This window comes from Anolis carolinensis, unplaced genomic scaffold (genome assembly GCF_035594765.1).
Source record: "Anolis carolinensis isolate JA03-04 unplaced genomic scaffold, rAnoCar3.1.pri scaffold_21, whole genome shotgun sequence".
Taxonomy (NCBI): Eukaryota; Metazoa; Chordata; class Lepidosauria; order Squamata; family Dactyloidae; genus Anolis; species Anolis carolinensis.
In genome coordinates this window covers 1,452,436-1,467,691 of record NW_026943831.1, presented here as the reverse complement: position 1 = coordinate 1,467,691, position 15,256 = coordinate 1,452,436, and the positions used below count along the sequence as shown (strand labels likewise).

The 15,256-nt window shown below is 40.8% G+C and overlaps 2 protein-coding genes and 1 long non-coding RNA gene across 5 annotated transcripts in view; all 3 read left to right on the top strand.

Moving 5' to 3' along the window:
• The window catches only part of LOC103281761 (zinc finger protein 239), a 54,881-nt gene that overhangs the window by 30,010 nt on the left and 9,615 nt on the right, over window positions 1-15,256 (top strand). The window lies entirely within an intron of this gene.
• Window positions 1-15,256, top strand: part of LOC134292305 (zinc finger protein 850-like) — an 85,265-nt gene that overhangs the window by 64,201 nt on the left and 5,808 nt on the right. The window contains exon 2 of one of the 3 annotated variants that reach the window (XM_062966480.1): window positions 955-1,048. The exons of the other annotated variants lie outside the window; for them this stretch is intronic. The gene's annotated coding sequence lies outside the window, so the exon portion shown is untranslated. The remainder of the gene's footprint in view (window positions 1-954; window positions 1,049-15,256) is intronic. 3 annotated transcript variants of the gene reach the window in all.
• Window positions 7,052-12,310, top strand: LOC134294781 (uncharacterized). Its single transcript, XR_010001480.1, has 2 exons — window positions 7,052-9,894; window positions 12,280-12,310. It is a non-coding gene; the product is annotated as an uncharacterized LOC134294781 (long non-coding RNA).

Sequence of the window (15,256 nt, the reverse complement as noted above, 5' to 3'; positions counted from 1 at the left end):
GACACACTACCCAAGTCATGCTAGGTTTTTTGGTGAATTTTGACACACCAAGCACAAAAGCTTGCCCATCATTAAATTACTGTATTGTAATAATAATAATAATAATAAGAAGAAGAAGTTTATTTATATCCCGCCTCCATCTCCCCCGAAGGGGACTCGGGGCGGCTTACAGCAAAATCAGATACAAAACAATAACAAAATACGAAACATCAAAATACAGTAACAAAAACCAGTAATATATACACAATAACCAAAGGGGAAAAAACAAATACATAGTAATAAGACATCGAATTAAAACAATGAGGTTGCAAAAGTAGATAAGCAAAGTGCACATTATGAGTTGCAAATTCAGAAATAGATAAAGTGCAACAGATTCAATTAAGGTCACATTGGGTTGGGAGGAGCCCTGAATTAATATCAAGTAATCAGGAGAAGAGTATAATTGTAATTATGATGATAATTATGATTGTACTACATCATTATATGGTAATGGTATTAGTAATATTACATTTAATATCTAATATACAATGTAATATTATTATAATATATTATTAGTAGTATAACATTGTATTACATTATAATATTATTATCAATATTATAAGTATATACAATATATTATATATTTAATACTGAGAGCATGACTCAGCATTTTATCTGTTTGATTGATATGTGTTTTAATTGCTTATATGTTTGGATTGTTTATACAGTAGAGTCTCACTTAACCAGTATAAACGGGCCGGCAGAATGTTGGATAAGCAAATATGTTGGATAATAAGGAGGGATTAAGGAAAAGCCTATTAAACATCAAATTAGGTTATGATTTTACAAATTAAGCACCCAAACATCATGTTATACAACAAATTTGACAGAAAAAGTAGTTCAATATGAAATAACGCTATGTAGTAATTACTGTATTTACGAATTTAGCAACAAAATGTATTTTTTTATTTACAGTATTTATATTCCAAAATATCACGATTTATTGAAAACGTCAACTACAAAAATGTGTTGGATAATCCAGAACATTGGATAAGCGAGTGTTGGATAAGTAAGACTCTACTGTATATACAATATATTATATATTTTATACTGAGAGCATGACTCAGCATTTTATATGGTTTTAATCTGTTTGATTGATATGTGTTTTAATTGCTTATATGTTTGGATTGTTTATATTTGGATGAGATGTGTTTTATTGTTTACCTGTGTGGCATTAAATTCTTGCCGGATTTGTAAGCCGCCTTGAGTCTCCTCCGGGGCCGAGAAAGGCCAGGTAAGTACATCAAAATAATATACTATATTAATAATAAAAATACATAAAGTAGTGATGATAATAATAGAAGATAATAAAACAACAACAACAACAACAACAACAATAATAATAAATAGTATCACAAGTCGAACACTTCCCAAGTGTGATACGAAATCCAGCATGGCTATCTTGTTTGTTGTGTCATACAATAAAATAAATAGTATAATAAAATAATATGATCATAACATAAATACATATTGGTTATAGGAATAATAAATAACACAAAATAAAGGAGAGGAAGAAGGAAGAGGTAAACGGGGGAATATATCCCTCTTCCGCTCCTTCCTTTGCTGGGAGGGAGTTGGGAGTTTTAGTTACATGATTTATTTTACAAATTGCTTGGGTGACCGGCGGTTCCCGGGTTATTTGAAAAGGGCCTTGTTTGTTTTTGGGTGTGCGGTAATAAAAATTATAATAATAATAATAGTAGGTTTATTTATATCCCACCTCCATCTCCCCCAAAGGGGACTCGGGGCGGCTTACAGCAAAATCAAAATACAAGCAATGATAAAATATGAAACATCAAAGGACAACAACAGAAAGCAATAATAAAATATACACAGTAGTCGAAAAAACACAACACAGAATGAAAACATCAAATTAAAAACAATGAGGTTGCAATAGTGGATAAGCAAGGTGCACATTATGAGTAACAAATTCGTAAATAGATAAAGTGCAATAGAATCATTTATTATTTTATTTATTTATTACATGCATTTATACCCCGCCCTTCTCCCCGAGGGGACTCAGAGCGGCAGATTCTGCCACGAGGGCCAGCAACAAATATACTATAAAACAAAACAATTAAAACATGATAAAAAGTATACAAAAATTAAAACGCTGCAAGGCAGCGATATTGCACCATCCTCAGTCATTCAATACTGCTACAATTACAGATTTGCGGCCCGATTACATCAGCCCATGAGCTTATTCGCTGAATGCCTGGGCGCAGAGCCAAGTTTTTAGTTTCCTTCTAAATCCCAGGAGGGATGGGGTTTGCCGTATATCTCTGGGGAGGGAGTTCCACAGCCGAGGGAGGAGCCACCACCGAGAAGGAAGGCCCCGTCCCTCGTCCCCACCAGCCGCGCCTGCGAGGCAGGTGGGATCGAGAGCAGGGCCTCCCCGGAAGATCTTAAGGTTCTAACGGGCTCATAGGAGGAGATACGTTCGGATAGATAGGCAGGACCAGAACCGTTTAGGGCTTTGTAGGTCAAGACCAGCACTTTGAATTGGGCTCGGTAGCATATCGGCAGCCTGTGGAGCTGGCTTAGCAGGGGGGTGGTACGCTCCCTGTAAGCCGCCCCAGTTATTAATCTGGCTGCCGTCCGTTGTACTAGTTGGAGCTTCCGGGCCGTCTTCAAAGGCAGCCCCACGTAGAGTGCGTTGCAGTAATCCAGCCGGGATGTGACCAGAGCGTGGACCACCGTGGCCAAGTCAGACCTCCCAAGGAACGGGCGCAGCTGGCGCACGAGGCGGAGTTGTGCGAAGGCTCCCCTGTCCACCGCCGAGACCTGAGGCTCCAGGCTCAGCGATGAGTCCAGGAGAAGAACCCCCAGACTGCGCACCTGCGTCTTCAGGGGAAGTGCGACCCCGTCCAGCACAGACTGTAACACTATTCCCTGTTCAGCCTTGCGACTGACCAGGAGGACCTCCGTCTTGTCTGGATTCAGTTTCAATTTATTGGCCCCCATCCAGTCCGACACAGCGGCCAGACACCGGTTCAGGACCTGGACAGCCTCCTGAGTGACAGGTGGGAAGGAGTGACAGAGCTGGACATCATCTGCGTACAGATGACACCGGACCCCGAAACTCCGGATGATCTCTCCCAGCGGCTTCATGTAGATGTTGAACAACATGGGGGACAATATCGACCCCTGCGGGACCCCACAGGACAATGGCTGTGGAGCCGAGCAGGCGTCCCCCAGAGACACCATCTGGGACCGACCCTCCAGGAATGAGTGGAGCCACTGCAGAACAGTGCCTCCAATGCCCAACCCGGCGAGTTGTTCCAGAAGGATACTGTGGTCAACGGTATCGAAGGCCGCTGAAAGGTCCAGCAGAACCAGCAAGGACACACTCCCCTTGTCCAGTTCCCGGCGCAGATCATCGACTAAGGCGACCAAGGCTGTCTCGGTACCATGCCCCGGCCTGAAGCCAGACTGCGCCGGATCTAGAATATCAGCATCTACCAAGAATGCCTGGAGTTGCGCTGCCACCACCCGTTCCACGACCTTGCCCAAAAAGGGGAGATTGGAAATCGGCCGATAGTTATCCAATTGAGTGGGGTCCAGTGATGGCTTTTTTAACAGCGGTTTGATCACAGCCAGTTTGAAGCTCGCTGGAACAATGCCGTCCCGAAGGGAGGCCTTCACCACCACCTTCACCCACTCGGCCAACCCCCCTCTGGCTTCTCTCACCAGCCAGGATGGGCAGGGGTCTAGGATGCAGGTAGTGGCCCTCGCCTCTCCAAGGTCACATTAGGTAGGGAGGAGTCCTGAATTATACCCAGGAATCAGGAGAAGATATCAGTTTGTTCATCTGTTACGCTGTGCCTTAGAAAAAACTCAGTCTTTGCTTTTGCTTTTTATGAATGCTCCCACTAGGAAATGCATAGGGATGTGGGTGGACTCCAGTTCCCAGAAAGCTGTCACCCGCAGAGCCTGCCAGTATTCACAGTTGGCCTTGTTGGGTCTGTGTGCCAGGTTTCGCCGAGGTCCGTCACCTGCTGGGTTCAGTGTTCTCTGAATACGGGTGAACTATAACTCTCTGGTGCCAAGGTCAATCACCCCAAGTTGGCAGTGCTGGGTCTGAGTGCCAAGTTTCGCCGAGGTCCGTCACCTGCTGGGTTCAGTGTTCTCTGAATACGGGTGAACTATAACTCTCTGGTGCCAAGGTCAATCACCCCAAGTTGGCAGCGTTGGGTCTGAGTGCCAGGTTAGCTCCAGGTCCACCGTTGGTGGGGTTCAGAGTGCTCTTAGACTGCAGGTGAACTAGACATCCCAGTCCCCACAACTCCTGTAACTCATGGGGTTTTTCCGTGTCAGGAGCGACTTGAGAAGCTGCAAGTCACTTCTGGTGTGAGTGGGTTAAAGGCTTGTGACTTGAAGGTTGGGTTGCTGGCCTGACGGCCCTTTGGGGGCTCCCCGTGGGCTTCGCGAGGCACCATCACGCACGGAGCACCCCTAAACCGGCTTGCCTCCCTATTATCCGTCAGTTCCGGTTATCCGACATTCAGCCCGCCCATTTATGTCAAATTACTGGAAGTCTACTGTATATACACAGTGACATAAGTATAAAAAACCACAACGCACATAAAATGCCAGCTAATAAAATTGTAAATATTCCTGAGGCGCAGTAGAACCGGCGAGTAAAGCTGTCTGTCTGCGGTCACCGTCCAAGTGCGAAGTGACATAATTGGTGGTTCTCCAAACTGACCGTCGATTACTCAGGATCCGAGGCCCGTCTGAAGAGCCGTGCTTTGAAACTCACCCGAAGGGCTTGGAGGGTGCGGGCAAGGCTCGTTCCTTTAGGGAGGGAATTCCAGGGCTGGGGGCCACCACCGAGAAGGAGGCAGGCGAGGAGAGCTGGCCGGAAGGGGAAGGGAAGCCGGAGTGTTTTGAGTCTCTCTGGAGGCCTTGCAAAAGGAGCGAGAGCGGGTTCTTGCTCCCTCCTCCCTCCCTCCCTTTGGCATCCATTCTTCAGCCGGCTGAGCTTCCGCGTTGCAATGGCGCAGGAATGTGCTGAGGGTAATCTCTTCCCAAACTCATTCATCGTTATGAAGAGCTTTTGAGTTCTGCTGCTGATGTTTTAAAAGGTGCTTTTAGGATGTTTTTAAGATTTTTTTTTAAAGATGTTTTTAAAATGTTTTTTAAATTGTTAATTTTAGCCGGTTCTTGTAAGCCGCTCCGAGCCCTAGGGGAGTGGCGGCATATAAGTTTGAAAAATAAATAAATAAATAAAAATAATTTTGAGTGGGGACTATGTTTAAAAGTACTATTGAAGTGTGGCTTTCAACGGTATATAATAAATATTTTATCCTATACTGCAAAGAGGTTTTAACGGCTGAGGCTCTTTCAGGCAGGGGGGAATCTTTTGATCCCACCGCTGCCACCAAATTGCAAAGATGTCATCAAGGGGGAGAAATCTTTTCTAAAATCCCACCTCTGACACCAATTGCGGAGATGTGGATGAGTTTCTAATTAATTATATTTATATTATTATTATATATTTTATATCCGCTGCCACCAGTTATTAAAGATGTTTATAATGCGGCCACCAGATGTGAAGGGGATTATCAACTCTTGTGATTATCAAATCACTATAGAAGATGTAGCCACTGGCTACTTAGAGAGGAGACTTTTAAAATTTTATTTTTCTTCTTTCTTGTTTGCTTTTGATGGTAATATATATTTCAGAGACTGAGATGTTAAAAAGAACAATAACACGTTTATTCGGGCACAAGCTTAATGGTTACAGTAACTTCTTTAGAGACATTTGGACTAACTGTTGTAAAGCTATATTGAGGTGTTTCAAACTTTATAATACTACTTCCTCCTTTACTGCTTTAACCTGTAGTCACCCTGTGAATTTCAGTCACAGACTATCTGTTCCTTATCTGGAAACAGACTACCCTAAAATAAGTCGCCAAACTTATTTTAAACTGACTCAAATAAGCACTGGACTCTCCCTGATTCTCCAACTGAGAACCAGTCCCAACTGCACCTCAGCAGGGCACGCAGTATCTTAAAATAAGCCACCAAACTTATTCTAAATTGACTCAAAATGACCAATTGAGTCTCCCTGATCCCCTAACTTAGGATCAGTCTTCCCTGAGCTTCAACAGAGCACAGACTGAACTCTCTTAAACATTCCCTCCTTTTTCTCCAAACGGCGGTTGGCTCCGCCCTCGTTACTAAGGCAACCTACCTCAGAATGCTGAGCTGGCTACCATCCCCCATGCAATGTTAACTCTAATACTTGTCCTTTTAAAACACAGTTAAGCATGACTTTTAAAACGCAATTAAACATGACATCTGTAAACTAAAAACTTCACACCTCTTTACATATACTTTGTTAATTTTTAATTCCAAAACGTAATATACTTTGTGGATAGCCCTCGTAGTGGTTATAGGTAAAGGTAAAGGTTTCCCCTGACGTTAAGTCCAGTCGTGTCCGACTCTGGGGATTGGTTCCCTTTGCTGTTCTTCATCTGACACCTGCTCTCCTGACTCAACCACAACAAAGGATACATGGATAGGTCAGCCATCTTGGATAGTGAGTGCGACCAGATGTGCTCTAGACCCCTTCCCTTCTTGGCTCCTCAGACCCGCCGGTGGGGGTTTAACCGAGTTGTTTACGGGGATTATCAGCGCCTCGTAGGAGCAGGGACACATACCATCAAGCTTTTATAAAGCCATCGTAAGACAAATTTTAAAGAAGTCGTCCCTTGACCCCCTGGTATTGAATAACTACCGGCCTATTTCCAATCTCCCTTTTTTGGCCAAGGTCCTGGAATGAGTGGTGGCCTCTCAGCTCTGGGGATTCCTGGATGAAGCCGATTATCTTTTTTTTCATATATTTTTATTGAAAGATTTATTTAACATAAGATAAAAAGGAGGAAAAAGAAAAAAAATGGGGGGGGGGGAGTGGGAAGAGAAAAGGGGGGGGGAAAAGGAGGGGAGGAGGGTGCGGTGGGGGGGGAAGGGGTGTGGGGGTTAGGGAAAGTTTCTTGACTTCCACGCTTCTTCTTTTTGTTGTCTTCCATTCTTTTGGTTTTAAGTCTTATCTTGTTTTCTTTGTATAGTAATCCTGCGGTTTCCCTTATATTAGTATTGGTATCTTTTCTTTTTTCAACCAGTCTTTTACTGGTTTCTAGTTGGTAGCCGTTCTTGATTTATTTTCAACCTTTGATAATAAGTAAGTAAAATGGTCCATGTTCATAACTTCGACTATTTTTGTTATCCATTCGTTTTTGTCTGGGATAGTTTTTTGTTTCCATACTTTTGCGTATACTAATCTGGCAGCTGTCGTTAGGTATACAAAAATTTTGTCATCATTTTTTGACCAATCTAAATTTACCATTCCCAATAGGAAGGATTCTGGCGCTAGTGGTATATTTACTTTTAGGATCTTTTGGCAGGCACTGTGTATTGTTTTCCAGTAGGTTCTTGTCTTCTCGCACGTCCACCACATATGAAAATATGTTCCTTCAATTTTCCCGCATTTTCAGCACTTGTTATTTTTATCTTTTGAGTATTTTGCTATTCGTTCTGGTGTCAGGTGCCAGCGATACATCATTTTCAGCCAATTTTCTCGGAGATTGTTTGCATAGGTATATTTCAATTTCTTTTTCCAAATTTGTTCCCATTCACTGAGCATAATTGTTCTGCTTATGTTTTTAGCCCATTTTATCATACATGGCTTGATGTAATCTATTTCCGTGCTCCATTCTAGTAGAAATTTGTAGATCTTGCTTGTCGCCTTCTTCCCATTCAGTAATACTTTATCCCATACTGTTTGTTTCTCTTCAAATCCAAGTTTGGCGTCTTTTGTGAAATGTTCTTTAATTTGATAGTACTGAAACCATGATATGTTTATATTTTGTTTTTTCAATTCTTCTAGGGATTTTATTTTTAGTTCTTTGCCTTCTTTCTTCAAGACATCTCTGTATGTTGGCCATTTACTCCATCCTGTTTCCCTCCTGTGGCCTGCCTCTGGCGGTGACAGCCAGAGTGGGGTTTTATTATATAATCTTTTTTTATATTTCTCCCAGATTTTCAATAGTGCGGAGCGGATAAAATGGTTTCCAAAATTTCTTTCCGTTTTTTTCTTCTCGTACCACAGGTACGCGTGCCAACCTGCCCGCAGGTCATGACCATCTAGAGTCAGCAATTTCTTGTTTTTTAAATTTATCCATTCTCTAATCCAGTTCAATGCATTAGCTTCAAAATATAAACTTACATTTGGTAGACCCAATCCTCCTTTTTCTTTTTCGTCAGTCAGATTTGTGTATTTTATTCTCGCTTTTTTGTTGTTCCAGATAAATTTTAATATATCTTTGTTCCATTGTTTAATTAGCTTCAGATTTCTAATTATGGGTAGGTTTTGAAATAAATACATTAATTTTGGTAGAACATATGTCTTTATCGCTGCAATTCTGCCCAAAATAGATAATTTGAGGTGAGTCCAGTTCTTAAGCTTTCTTTTGATTTCATTCCATTTGTTTGTGTAATTATTTTGCAGTAATTGCGAGTTTTTAGATGTCAAATATACTCCTAAGTACTTTATCTTGTTCACAACTCTAAAGTCCGTTATCTTAGCTAGATTCTCTTGTCGTTGTTTGGAGATGTTCTTGGGTAAAATTGTTGATTTATTTTTATTTATTTTGAGGCCCGATACCTTCCCGAATTCCTCTATTTTATGTAACCATTCTTTGATATTATTCAGTGGATCCTCAACAATACATATCAAATCGTCAGCAAAAGCTCGTAATTTATATGTTTCTTTGCCTATTTTCAGTCCTTTGAGATTTGTATCCTTCCTGATGTCGTTCAGTAGCATTTCTAGTGATAATATAAATATGAGCGGGGATAGGGGACACCCCTGTCTCGTACCTTTCCTTATTTTTATTTTGCTTGTCGTTTGGCCATTAATCCAAATACTTGCTTCTTGATCAGTGTAGATCGCTTGTATGGCGTTTATAAAATTATAACCCGCATCCATTTCTTTTAATAGTAGTTTAAAAAATTCCCAATTAATGCTGTCAAGTGCTTTCTCAAAGTCTATAGCTAATATTGCCAATTCTTTTTTATTATTGCACTCATAGTACTCTATAATGTCAATTAAGCTCCTGACGTTGTCTTTAATGTTCCTATTTGGTAGGAACCCAGTTTGGTCCTCCCCGATCCAAGTTGTTAAGTATTCTTTTAATCTCTCCGCAATTATTGCCGTAAAAATTTTATAGTCGATATTTAATAACGATATTGGTCTGTAATTTTTGACGTTTGTAGCATCAGTGTTTTCTTTTGGGATCATGACTATATTTGCCTCTTTCCATGAGTTTGGTATTTTACCCAAATGTAGGGCTTGGTTCATTATAGTTTTTAAGTGAGGTATTAATTCTTCTTTAAATTTTTTATAGTAAATTGCTGTTAGACCATCTGGGCCTGGGGACTTATTGTTGTTCAATTTTTTTATAGCAGTGTCTATTTCTCTTTCTGTGATGTCCTTGTTCTGTGATGTCTGTGTCTCTGTTAATTTCGGGATATTTTGTCTTCCTAAGTATTTCATTATATCCTCATTTTTAATATGATCCTTTGTGTACAATTTTCCGTAGAACTTGTTGAATTGTTTCAGAATTTCATGGTCTGTGGTATAAGATCTTCCTTCCTCGTTGATTTGGATTATCCAGCTTTCTTGTTTCCTTTTCCTTAGCAATCTTGTCATCCATTTCCCAGGTTTATTTGCGTTATTAAAATGATATTGTTTCATAAATTTCAATTCTTTAGCTCTCTGTTCCATCTCTAAATTTTGTCTTTGTCTTTGTAAAATGTCTAATTCTGTTTTAATTGATGTGTTATTTGGTTGTCTTTTCAGTTCTGTTTCTGTTCTTTCAATTTCCTTTTGGATTTCTTTTTGTTTAATCCGTTTTGCATTGTTTTTTATGGCATTTATTTGAATGAAGTTTCCCCTCATCACAGCCTTACTGGCATCCCAGATGATAGTCTTTTCTACGTCGGCTGTATCATTAAATTCAAAATATTCTTTTAAGCATTTTTTCCCGTTGTTTACATCTTCTTCAGATCTCATTAAATTTTCGTTCAGTCTCCATTTCCTCTTTTTTGCTGTTTGGTTTATTTGGATTTCCAATGGACAATGGTCCGTGTCTATCCTTGGAAGAATTTTTATTTTCTTTATTTTTGAGATTAGTGTTTTAGTCATCCAAATCATATCAATTCTTGACCAGTTTTTAAATCTGTTAGAATAGAATGTATAGTCTTTCTCGGTTGGATGTAAATTTCTCCAGGCATCTTCCAGATCCAGTTCTTTATTTAAAAGTATGAAATTTATTGGTAGTTGTCCTGCCTTCGGGTCTTTTGTCTTTTTCCCTTGGTCTGATTTATCCAGTTTGCTTTCCAAAACTCCGTTGAAGTCCCCCATCAGCATTAAATCATCGTATTCTTGGCTTTCAATTAAATCCTTTAATTCCTTGACGAATTTATTTTTGGGTCCATTGGGGGCATATATGTTACATATTAATAATTTGTTCCCTCCTTTATCAATTTTGATCCCCACTATTCTTCCTTCTGTGTCTTTAAATGCCAATTGTGCTGAGTATTTTTCTTTTATATAGATGACTACTCCTTTCTTTTTTTCTGGGGCCGCTGAATAAAATTCCTTTCCAATTTGTTTGTGTGCCAATAGTGCTGTGAATTTCTGTGATATGTGCGTTTCTTGAAATGCGATGACATCATAATTACCTTTCTTTACATAATTAAATATTTTCTTCCTTTTTGGGGAGTGTTCAATCCATTTACATTATTTGAATAGCATTTCAAATCCCAGTTCATTTTAATTTTTTCCATCTTCTCTTTCTCCTTTCTCGCCTCCTTTTGTCTTCTGATCTTCATCTTCCTCCACCTCTTCTTCCTCTTCCACCAGATCTAGATTTGTTGCTGCTAGTCCATAGAATAGTTCCATATTTTCGGGTGATTCCTCTCTCACTCTTTTGGTTGGGTTCCCTTGTTCTGGTGTTTTGTCCCCTCTTGTATCTTTTTTCAATCTCTTATAAAATTCCCTCGCCTTTTCTTCAGAGGTTAGCCAAAACCTTTCACCTTTGTACGTAGTCATTATTCCCTCTCCTTTTTCCCAACGGAATCTAATTTTTAATTTTTTTAATTCTTCTGTTAAAAACATATACTTCCTCTTTTTCCTTAACGTCGCTGATGGAATTTCTTTTAGTATGGCCACTTTCTTCCCTTTATAATTTGTTGGCGTAACATTATTCAATTTTAAGATGTCATCCCTTATAATTTTTTTTGTGAAGTTGACGATGACGTCTCTTTCTGCTTTGTTATGTGTTGCGTAATTTGTCGAAATTCTATAGACTATCTATTTTATCTTCCACGTCTTCTTCCGGCCAGTCCATCAATTTGGCTGTTAGTTGTATTATTATTTTCCTTATGTCTTCGTTGGGTTCCTCTTTTACGTTCCTATATCTTAGTTGAAATTCCATAGCTTGTTGTTCAAGTCTTTCTTGCATTGTTCCCAATCGGTTGCTGTTCTCCTCTATTTGATCCATCTTTAACTTCTGTTCGCTTTGAGTCTTTTCTAGATGTTGTCTCTCTGCCTTCATCTCTTTTACTTCTTTCCTTACCTCCGTTATTTCTTGTTTGAGGTTTGACATGTCTTTCTTCATTTCTCCTAAATTTTCTGTCATTTCCATACTCATCTTTTGGATTTGTTCCTGGAATTGGTCCTGTTTTTCCGAAATGCGTTGGAGTTCCTTCATAATTTCTTTAAACATTGATTCCTCCTGAAATGATGATTTTCTTACTGTCCCAGTATTTTGTGTCTTTGTCTCTTTTTCATTTTTGTATCTTGGAGTTAAATTTGCCATTATGCGTATATTTCTGTACTTCGATTCCCTCTTCTTGATCTCTTGTGTTCTTTGTTATATTTAAATATTTGCTTGTCTTGAAGTTTTCTACTTTATTTTCTTTATCTACCTTGTCTTCCTTGTTGTTGTTTTACTTTATTTTATTTTCCCCTTCTTGTTGATTTCTATATATTTTGTTATTTTTTAATTGTTTGGTGGTGTTCCCAAACTTAGCGCCCTTATTTGTTTGCTCCGTTTGTTTGCTCTAATTTTGTCCTTTTTGTCTCTTCTTGTCTCTTTGTTGCTCTGTGTATTGTGTTGGTGCAGTTTTGATTGGTTTATTTTTTACTGCACCAGCCTGCCTCAGCAGTTTATTTATTGCTTCCCTTTCTTCTCAACTCTTAATATTTATTTGTATTTTATTTTGTTATATTTTATTTATTTTGTTTGGTGGTCCTTCTTCAATTCTTCTTTGATTAACTATTTTACTCTATTTCCCCTAGAATGTCTTGTAGAGTCTGCTTGCCTTTATTTCTTTCTTGTCTTTGGATCCTCTGATTATTTATTATTGTTATTGTTATTATTTCTTAATATTCTTAATATTTTATTACTTATTTCTTGTTCTATGTTGTTATTGTTTCTATAATATTATTTAATATTGTTATTATTTTTCTAGAGATCGTAAATTAGAAACCAATTTGGTGGTATAGTGGTTAGGATCCAAAGATCTTAGATTAGAAGCCCAGACCAAGTTCCTAATATCCACCGTATATTATCTTATTTGATTTTTATTTAGTCTCCTTTTGTATACGGGCGGTTTTCCTTGCCAGTCTTCCTTGCCAGTCTTCTGTTTGCTTCAGCAGGGCTTTAGCGCATGTGTGGGATTTTCCTGCCCTTCCCTCTCAGTCTCGCGAGATCCGCCCTTACTCACTCTCGTGCCTTCTGCTTTGGCTTTCTGCAGACACAGTCGCCTGTTTATCTTCCGTGTCTTTAAGCTAATTTGCCTGCCTCCCCCAGCTTGTTTTGACTAGAGCTCTTTTCCAAGGTCAGTGACTCAGCTCAATCTTCACTTCTTTCTCAGTTCGTGTGTTTGTTTGACTTAACCGTTTGTGTCCAGGAGTCAAATTTGCGTTTACTGTTTATTTGTTTGTTGGGGGGGAGGGGGGCGTGCGCTGCCTTAGCGCCCCTTTCCAAGATCTCTCTCCCTCTCTCTCTTCCCTATTTTAGTTTAGTTTAATTTACAGCGCCGCACCTTCAACCTCCTTCAATCTCTTCTCCCAACTGGGTCTAGTCTCTCTTCCAAACCTTTTTCGGTCAAAACCGCACTGTTCTTTCTTCCCCGCTGCTGGTAATCTGCTGCCCTGCAGAGGTCTTGTCCGAGCCCTTGGTCACCCTCCCTTGAGGGGAAAAGCAGCCCTTGGGTCAATTCGACCCCTATGGGTCCGCAGCCGCGAGGGTTCTTTATTATGTCGCTCACCACTTGTGATGACTCATGGGCCTTGTAGTCCTGCTCCTAGTACTATTGTGGCAGACGAAGAGGAAAACATGGGGTTTTCGCCGGTTCAGCAAGAGCCGGAGTCTCTTCACCTGCAGGATGTTGATGTTTGCCCTCAAGAATTCAGCCAAACAGGCCTTGGGCAGAACTCCCCCCCGTTTTCCAGGAGGGAAAATTATTCTAAAGATAGGGGAGCCAGGGAGGCTAATCGCAGAAGCCTGAGAATCGCTGCCAAACAAATGGCTGATTAGGTCTGCTTCCCTTGGGAACTTCTAAGGAGTCATGCATCTGGACAGAGTTGGGTTTCGCTTCTCGTTCTCTAGGGAAAGAGTTCTGTTGGCGGGAAAACGAGACCCAATATAGGTGTTTGGCGCGAGGGATACTTTGCGGAGTCAATTGATCAGCTTGAGGAGAGAGATCGTGTGTGGACTTCGTAATCCCAGTTCCTTGCTTCCCGGATCAAGCTTCAAGCCTTGCCTTGTCTCACGGTTTACCACGGACTCTGTTTCATGCTTCATGTTCGTCTTGCCTCCAGACACGGATCCAGTCAAGAATCAAGTTTATTCCCAGCCTTGTTGTCAAGCTTCATTGGACTTTAAAGACTCTGTTATTTCCCCACACTATTGCTTGGCAAAGTGTGTGTTTCGGTCAAGTGGATTAAAACTTTGAACTCTAATATCTTATATTGGATAATACATTTCTGGACTATATTTGACCTCATCTGAAAGGACTGCTTCTGAACTATATTCTTCACTTGTTTTTATTGATTTTATATATTTCTTTAATAAAGATATTAGATAGAGACTGGCCTCTGTGTAAGGTTATTGGTGCTCTGCAGCCTGGGTCCTGACACCACTGTTATTGTTTAGTTAGTCTTCTACTTTTAATTTCATTTAAGAAGAGAGAGTTTCTCTCGTACTCACTCGTTTCCCGTGGCTGTGTTTTTCTTCAGTTTAAAAGTGTGGTGGCTGGCGGTGATCCTGTGAAGTCCTCGCTTCCAGGCTGGGCTTCTCCGGGACCCGCTACCCTGCGGAGGTCTCGTCCGGACCCCTGGCTGCCCTCCCTTGAGGGGAAAAGCAGCTCTTGGGTCATTGGTTCGACCCCCTATGGGTTTGCGACCTTTTTGGCCTCGATCCGCCAATAAGGTGGAGGTAAACACTCCAGATCCTCAGAGCGCCGTGGGTTTGAGAGAGAGCCCTCTCTACCACCTTCCCGCCGCCATATCTCCACACCGGAAGTCAAAAGCCGATTATCTTGATCCCTCGCAGTCTGGTTTTAGACCTGGTCATGGAACGGAGACAGCTTTGGTTCCCTTGGTGGATGACCTCCTCAGAGAGCTAGACGGGGGGAGTGTGTCCCTGCTGGTTCCCTTGAATCTCTCAGTGGCTTTCGATGCCATCGACCGTGGTATCCTTCTGTGTCTGCTCTCCGGGATGGGTCTTGGGGGCACTGTTTTGCAGTGCCACCGATCCTTCCTGGAGGACCGTTCCCAGATGGTGATGCTGAGGGACACCTGCTCAGACCCCTGGCCATTGACCTGTGGGGTCCCGCAAGGTTCCATTCAGTTATCCATGCTTTTCTGTATGAAACCACTGGGTGAGGTTATCTGGAGTTTTGGATTTGGGAGCCATCTCTATGCAGATGACACACAACTCTACTACTCTTTTCCACCTAAATCCAAGTCAGCTCCCGGATCCTGGACCAGTATATTTCCGCCGCTTCTGTGACTGTTGCTGTTGTTATTATTATTATTATTATTATTATTATTATTATTATTATTATTATATTGAGAGGGTGGCCATCTTGGATATTGAGAGAAGGGATTTATTAAGAAGTTGGCCATCTTACATAT